Source organism: Cygnus atratus, chromosome 14, assembly GCF_013377495.2.
Source record: "Cygnus atratus isolate AKBS03 ecotype Queensland, Australia chromosome 14, CAtr_DNAZoo_HiC_assembly, whole genome shotgun sequence".
NCBI classification, from domain to species: domain Eukaryota; kingdom Metazoa; phylum Chordata; class Aves; order Anseriformes; family Anatidae; genus Cygnus; species Cygnus atratus.
The window spans coordinates 19919673-19927026 of NC_066375.1; positions in this window are offsets into that span (position 1 = coordinate 19919673).

Consider the following 7354-nt stretch of genomic DNA (forward strand, 5'->3'; position numbering starts at 1 on the left):
TCTCAAACATATCCCTTCCAAAGTAAAAGTAAAGATTTACCATCAATCATACCATAAGAAATATTTGTCAGAATGGACTTTTTTCCTCTCCAAAAATTAAAAAGTGGAGAAGAAAGCACCACATCTTTTCTGAATTAAAAAAAAAAAATGTGAACTGAATTTTAGTTGCAGAAAAACAGCAATTAAATCTTTCAAATAACTTCTAAATAGGTTTTCTTCAGAAAAGCTTACAGAAAAAAAATGTACCACATCCTACCCAGCAGAAATCTGTTTGAGTATTACTGATATCTGAAAAGTAATAGTGCTCACAGATTTAATATCTCCTGTAGCATGTGGATTTGTCTGGGAATCCTTCCAGGCACTAGGCTTGCTCAGTGGGAACCCTTCTTTGGTCTTTCCCAGACTCAGGCTTTTACCAAGTACTGAAGCAAAATCAGCCTCTCCCTCAAACTGAAGATAAATGATTTCTCTGGTGAGTTCCCACAGATTTCTGCAGATTTTGTGAACTGTGCCCTGTGCCCAGAGGCTGCACTCCCACTGGTCTCACCTCTATTGAGGAGAGGAGAAGCATGCAACAAAATGTTGCTGGCATTTTTAGGTGAGAGATTTTCTCTGCAAGACTCACAGTCCCAGTGTCAGAGTCCTCAGGAATAGCTAGTATTTTTGAACACTTCCAGTTTGAAGAGATACCAGCAGCTGAAACCCCACTGTACACAAACAGCAGTGGATGTTAGTGCCTTGCAAAACATGAATCACATCTTGGGAATAACAAAATAAGAGACATCAATGGATCTGACTCCCCTCTTCTGAGACAACCTTCTAGGATCTGCCTGGCCCTTCCTGAGACCAAAGCACAGGGAGCAGAGCATGTACAGTCCTTAAATGAACAACTGCTGGAGAAATATTTCATAAATAAAGAAAAGGTTTAACCTGTCCCACTGAATCTGGTTAGTGAGTTGGCCCAGATAAGATTGAGAAGAACGTTTTACAAAGCTGGCAATGCATTCATGTGTGGGACTTGGTACTGTGCACCTGGGTCTCGTGGGCAGGGATAAATTCGATGGGGAGGGTGGTGGGCAAACAAAGAGGATGTTTCTCAAAACCAGGATTGGGTATCCAGTGCCTGGCAGGCAGCTGGGAGCAGGGAGCTAGGGCAGAGGGAGGAGAAGCTGGCCTTACAAAGGTTTGGAACCCTAGAAATGGTCTTGCTACCCCTTCCCTCTCCCCTCTCCATCACCTCACACTGCACTCAAAAAACCCCCAAATCCCACTTGAACTCTCACTCCAAACCCTTGAGGGAAGGAGCCAGCAGTGGGTGCTGAGGGAAGGGTCTGTGCCAGTGCTCGGCCGCGTGCTGCCGTTGGGTCAGGGCAGGGCACTTGCTGTGCCCAGCTTGCAGCAAGTCCAGGCGGGACGCATGGTCCCACATCAGCAGCTGGTACCTGTTGATCTTGGCCTGATCCAGCTGCCTCACTGACGTGTCTGTCCTGCAGGTGCTGAAACTCAGACTCTCAATCCTAGGATGCAAACAGGTATTGCACCATGGAAAGCCATATAGCATTGGAAAGTTAGCAAACTCCTTCATTAAGGACTCTGCAAAGAGGAGGGTGCTTTGGCAACATGCAGCATGGCCTCTGTTAAGGTCAAGTGAGTCACAATTGCTGTAGGTAGCAATTTATTTGGCATTACCCATCACTTACTTACCGGACTTGCAAAGGAACTTTGAAATGCTGAAAATGAGAAAGGGGGAGCCATTTAGCCAACATTCTTGTGCGAACAGTGCTTTGACCTATTGCAGGTAGGCTGTTACTGTTCTAGCACAATGACCGTCATGATAGAAAGAAAATGCCAGACATATTAAAAGGTCTCCAGGCTTCTGGAAAATGACTTTGATCCCACAGGCTAGATTTTGACTTGTGGCACAGCTATGAGTAATGGACTGCACTGCTGCCAGCACAGCCCCTAGGTACACGGTGATTCAAAGTTATCCTTACAATCCAAGTTCAAACGCAGCTTTAATTTGTGCAAGGTACAGAGATGACATCTTAAAATCCAGCTAGCTGTTACAGCCAGCCCTTTGTAAGGCTGAGGAGTTTATTGCTGCAGCAAAATCCCTAGTCAACCTGTAACTTATTGTCAGTGTGATTTTGCACCATCAAACTACAGCTGACACACACACATCAGTTAGGAAGTGATAAGCTATAAATTAAATGTATCACTTGCAAGAGAAGACATAATAAACCTGTCAAGCTATTAAGCTTGTCCACAAACAGCACCAAAACTGAGACAGTTTTCTCTGTAGCCAAGGGCTCTTCACTGCAACTTAAGTATGGGAGTGTCACAAATACACAGCTGCTTGTAAACTGAACCCTATGGTCTTCATCTCTGAGAAAACAAATGAACAAACGTTTTCAGGGGGAAGATACCTGTTCAGTGCCAGTTTAAATTCCTACAAATAGGATTGCCAAAAAAAAAAAAAATCTTCAGTGTGATTTCCAGAAAGGGCAGCTGGCTGAGAAACAGGCATATGCATGAAGAACAGCTGCTTACTTTGAGGAAGAGGAAAGCGTCTGGTTGCTGTCTGATCTTCTGCAAGGACTGAAGATGCTGCACAGCGTCTGCAGTGGGTTTATGTGGCAAGGTTTTGGTAGCAGGGGGCCATAGGGGTGGCTTCTGTGAGAAGGATCTAGAAGCTGCCCCATGTTTGGTAAGGGCCCCACTGCTGACCAGAGCTGAGCCAATAAGTGATGTTGTTTTGTGCCTCTGTGAGAGCACATTTAAGTCAGGGAAAAAAAACGCTGTGCCACACAGCAGCTGGGAGAGTGAGAGGAGTGAGGAACAGCCTTGCAGGCGCCAAGGTCGGTGAAGAAGGAGAGGGAGAGGTGCTCCAGGCACCGGAGCAGAAGTCCCCTGCGGCCTGTGGTGAGGACCATGGTGAAGCAGCCTGTCCCCCTGCAGCCCATGGAGTACCACGGTGGAGCAGGGTTCCACGCTGCAGCTGGTGGAGGAGACCACGGTGGAGCAGGTGGACCTGCACCGACAGAGACTGCAGCCTGTGGAAGACCCCTGCCGGAGCAGATTCCAGGCCGGACCTGTAGCCTGTGGAGAGGAGACCATGCAGGAGCAGGTGACCTGGCAGGAGCTGCTGCCCGTGGGGGATCCAGGTTGGAGCAGTTTGCTCCTGAGGGATGGACCCCGTGGTACAGACCCATATCTGGAGCAGTTCTTGAAGAGCTGCTGCCTGTGGGCAGCCCACGCTGGATCAGTTCAGCAAGGACTGCATCCCGTGGGAGGGACCCCACAGCACAGGGGACAAGAGTGACCGAGAAGGAGCGGTGGAGAAGTGCTATAGACTGACCATAACCCCCATTCCCCCGTTCCCCTGCACCGCTCGGGGGGAGGAGGTGGAAGAGGGTGGATGGGGGGGAAGGTGCTTTTGGTTTCTTTCCTTTGTTTCTCACTTCTCTAGCTTGTTAGTAATAGGCAATAAATCTTACTGTCTCCCTACACTGTCTGTTTTGCCCGTCATGGTAATTACTGTGCGATCTCCCCGTCCTTATCTCAACCCTTGAGCCCTTTTCATCGCATTTTCTCCCCGTTCCTCTTTGAGGAGGGGGAGTGAGAGAGCGGTTGTGGTGGAGCTCGGCCACCCACCTGAGTAAACCCACCACAGCCTCACCTCTCTTCTGTTCCATTTACTTCTTCAGTTTGACAATATCTGCCAGTTGTGATTCCTCAATGGATTGAATGTCACTGAGGATCTTCTCTTTCTCATTTATCTGTGTCTTCATCTCTTTGAACAGCTTTTGCAGCTGAGAAGTCCCTCTTTTTGTATTGGTCTAAATGAACAGATAACAAAATGGTGCAGTGGCTCAGGAGCTCAGCACTTCAGTGTTGAGTCTCTATTAATTAGGTTTGCATCTGACCTTTACACTGGCTTTAGAAAGAAGCATATAATAAGTGTTTGTTTAGACTATTGGATTAAACAGAGAGGTATGAAAATTATCCTGCTACAGTAACAATATCAGACAAAATTCAGCTAGCAATGTGAGAACCGTATTGGTAAGCACTGAAAAACCCACTTTATTTATTTTTGTATACTTTTATTTAAAAGATAGAAAACTGTAAAATATATATAATGTTATGTACAAACTGTAAAGTGCAAATGACTGAAGTCAACCACAAAAAATGGTGGTGTTTCCCAGCTGGTTCTTTCTATGGAACTATTGGGAGGTCATGAGAAACTTGACTTCTGGTAGTTTATTACATCAGTGTTTTCCCAACTTTGGATGGTACCTCTTCCTATTTATCTGTTTCTCTAATTGTAGTTATAGTCCAAGAAGCTAGGCATCAAGATGACACTTGAATTTTCCTCCTGATTTGATTGCTGTTCTAGCTAGAAATTTCTATGTTCCTTGCTTAACATATTTATTCTACAGGTCTAATAATAATAATAGCCAGTATTTTTCATAAGGAGCATTCCTCCTAATGAATTAATTATTGTGAGTGAGCCATGCTAGATCCTGAGACCTTAATAAATGTAAGCGAAAATGCAGTAGAGCTGTGGGCTATTGATTTGACTGTTCTCCAGGGGGTTGAGATGGGATGAGGAAGGCAGCCCACAGCAGTGCAGTCAGTGGAGGTCACCTGCTGCCAGTCAGCCTTGCACAGGCAGTCTTTGTCCCCTCATAACACAGCCACAGCATCCCTGTACAGCCCTGGCTTGAAACTGCTGTCACAGAGCAGTCCCAAGACCACCATCAGCTGCACAGACCTATACTGGGCTGTGTCTGATAATTTTATCAATTATTGGAGTATCTTTGCAGGTGCTTCTCCCAGAACAACTTGCTGAAGGTGACGTCCACTGATTTCTTAGACCATCACTTATTTCTTAGAAAACTCAGAGGGAAGATGCTCTGATTAGCTGTGACCTGGGCTCAAACCTTGAGCTGATTCTCATTTCGCTGAAGCTTCCCAAGGGCGATAGCTAGAGCATTTTTATGTTCCCACAGATGGTTCATAGTGCAGGACAGGACATCCTCGTAGGAGGAAAAAGGAGCACTGAACTTTGTAACATGGAAGCAGCATGAATAGTTTTAAAACAAACTGGCCATTCATGGAGGTGGTAAAATGGCAAGCGTACCTTTTACCTGCCTGCTCTCCTCAGCACCAGTGTCTTTACAGTGAGCCCTACAATAAACTGTTTACTTGCCTCCTCATAAAGATAGGGCATAAATGCAAAACCAATATAATTCTTGAAGTCTTTCAAGTCAATGTTTAATTTTTGTATGTGTGACTTTGTATGTGGTAGGTTAATAGATAAATAACTTTCCCTTTGAATAAGTAAATTTCATTTTAAACGAATAAATCACACTTTATCCATTTAAATTCTGTTCCTGCCAATCTTCGTGTGTGCCTAATGTGATCCAAATCCTTGGTTTTCATATCTGTCAGCATTTGTGGCATCTGAGGGTAAGGTAATAAGCAACCATCTTTTCAGGAGATCAGCAGAATACTGGTACTTACTCACCCAGCTGTTTATTTTAAAAGATACTACAGTAAGTGAGTGCTATTATAATGTATGATAGCATAATATCATACTTTGGCCACTTTGGGTCAGCTGTCCTGGGTCTGTCCCCTCCCAGCTCCTGCTGCACCCCTAAGCCTGCCCGCTGGCAGGACAGAGCGGGAAGCTGAAAAGTCCTTGGCTTGGTGTAAGCACTGCTCTACAACAATTAAAACATCAGCATGTTATCAGCACTCTTCTCATCCTAATGCAAAACACAGCACCCTGCCAGCTACTAGGAGGAAAATTAACTCTATCCCAACTGAAACCAGGACATATATCCACCCCTTATTCCATACCATTTACATCATGCTCAGGTTGCACTCTTTCCAATACATTCTAATTAATCACCATTTTCATCTATGGTATATAACAATCATGGTAGTGATGACATACAGTATTATATAATAATTAACATACTACAATTCAACTCATGGGCTATTCTCACCCAGTATTAAATCCCCTTGAGGTACACACCGGACCTCCCCATTCTTTTGTATTACCCACCAAGTGCATCCAGGTCCCTGAGCAAAAGCAATTCCGCGAATGGGTTTGCCTTTTCCTGAGGCAGGAGTAGCCCAGACTGTTTTACCCAGCATGTTTCTTACGTGCACTATAGGAACTTTATCCCCTTCTACAGTACGTAATAGGTTTGATTGGGCAGGTCCAGCTCAGTTGGCAGATCCCCTAGTATTGACTAACCAGGTGGCCTTTGCCAAATGTGTGTCCCAATTTTTGAATGTCCCAGCACCCTTTGCCGTCAGGGGTGACGTTAGAGCTCGTTCTTCAGGGATGAGACAGTCTGGATATTGCTGCCTAGCTCTGGTGCCTTGGATGCTGGTTACTCCTCACCTGCCTCTAGCAGTGTTTTCACACCTCCAGCACCCATTAATGGCCTCAACAGGCACGCATGCCAGATTCTTATGCCTCTTGAATAAAAATGGTACCAGAAAGTTCAGGTTTTCCACAAAATATTTGTCATAACTGGAAAGTTTTAGCTTTTGAAAAATTCAAAGCCAAATAATCAAATCTAACTAAATCTAACTCCTTACACCAAAAACCTTTTGCAAACCTCGTCCCGTTTCCCTTTGGTGGCCAGAAATGTCTCCACGCTGCTGCACAGCTGGAAGTCCTCGTGCAGCTCCAGGATGGGCCCAGCTGGACCTCACGCAGAGGGCAGGGGTACGGGGCCTGGGACTGCTGCTGGGCACCGAGCGCCTCCTGGATGCACTGCTCGCAGAAGCTGTGACCACAGCTGAGTGACACAGGGCTCCTGTGCAGGCAGATGGGACAGCAGAGTTCCTCCTCCAGGCTGCAACACTTTCTACGTTCTTCCTTAGCTTTTGCCATGGCCACACCAACGTGTTTGTCAGCCCGCCAGAAACGAAACTGAAAGGCCGCCCGTGGCTCGGCGCCAGGTGGAGGCCTAGCCCGGAGGCTGCTGGCCCTGCCTCCTGCTCCATGAGGGAAGGCTGGCAGCCGCCCTGCTCCCATGCTCCTCCTGGGCCGGGGAGGCTTCCGCAGACGTGGCCTGGGACCGACATTTCACCTGTCACCCTCTCCCCGTGTGAACCTGGGATGGGCCGAGTCTGGGCCTGGCTGGCGTAGGCCTGGAGTTTCCCATTTTGTCATGTTCATAGCAGCTGAAAGCGCTCCCCTGGAGGTAAAAAAGGGAGAACCCAGGGTAAAGTTTTATCCTGGGAGTCGTTGAGGCTGCTCTCCTACCTCCATCTGTCTGGCAGAGGTTCTGAAAGGCACCCCAGGGTAGGAACATCCCTGTGCTGTGCT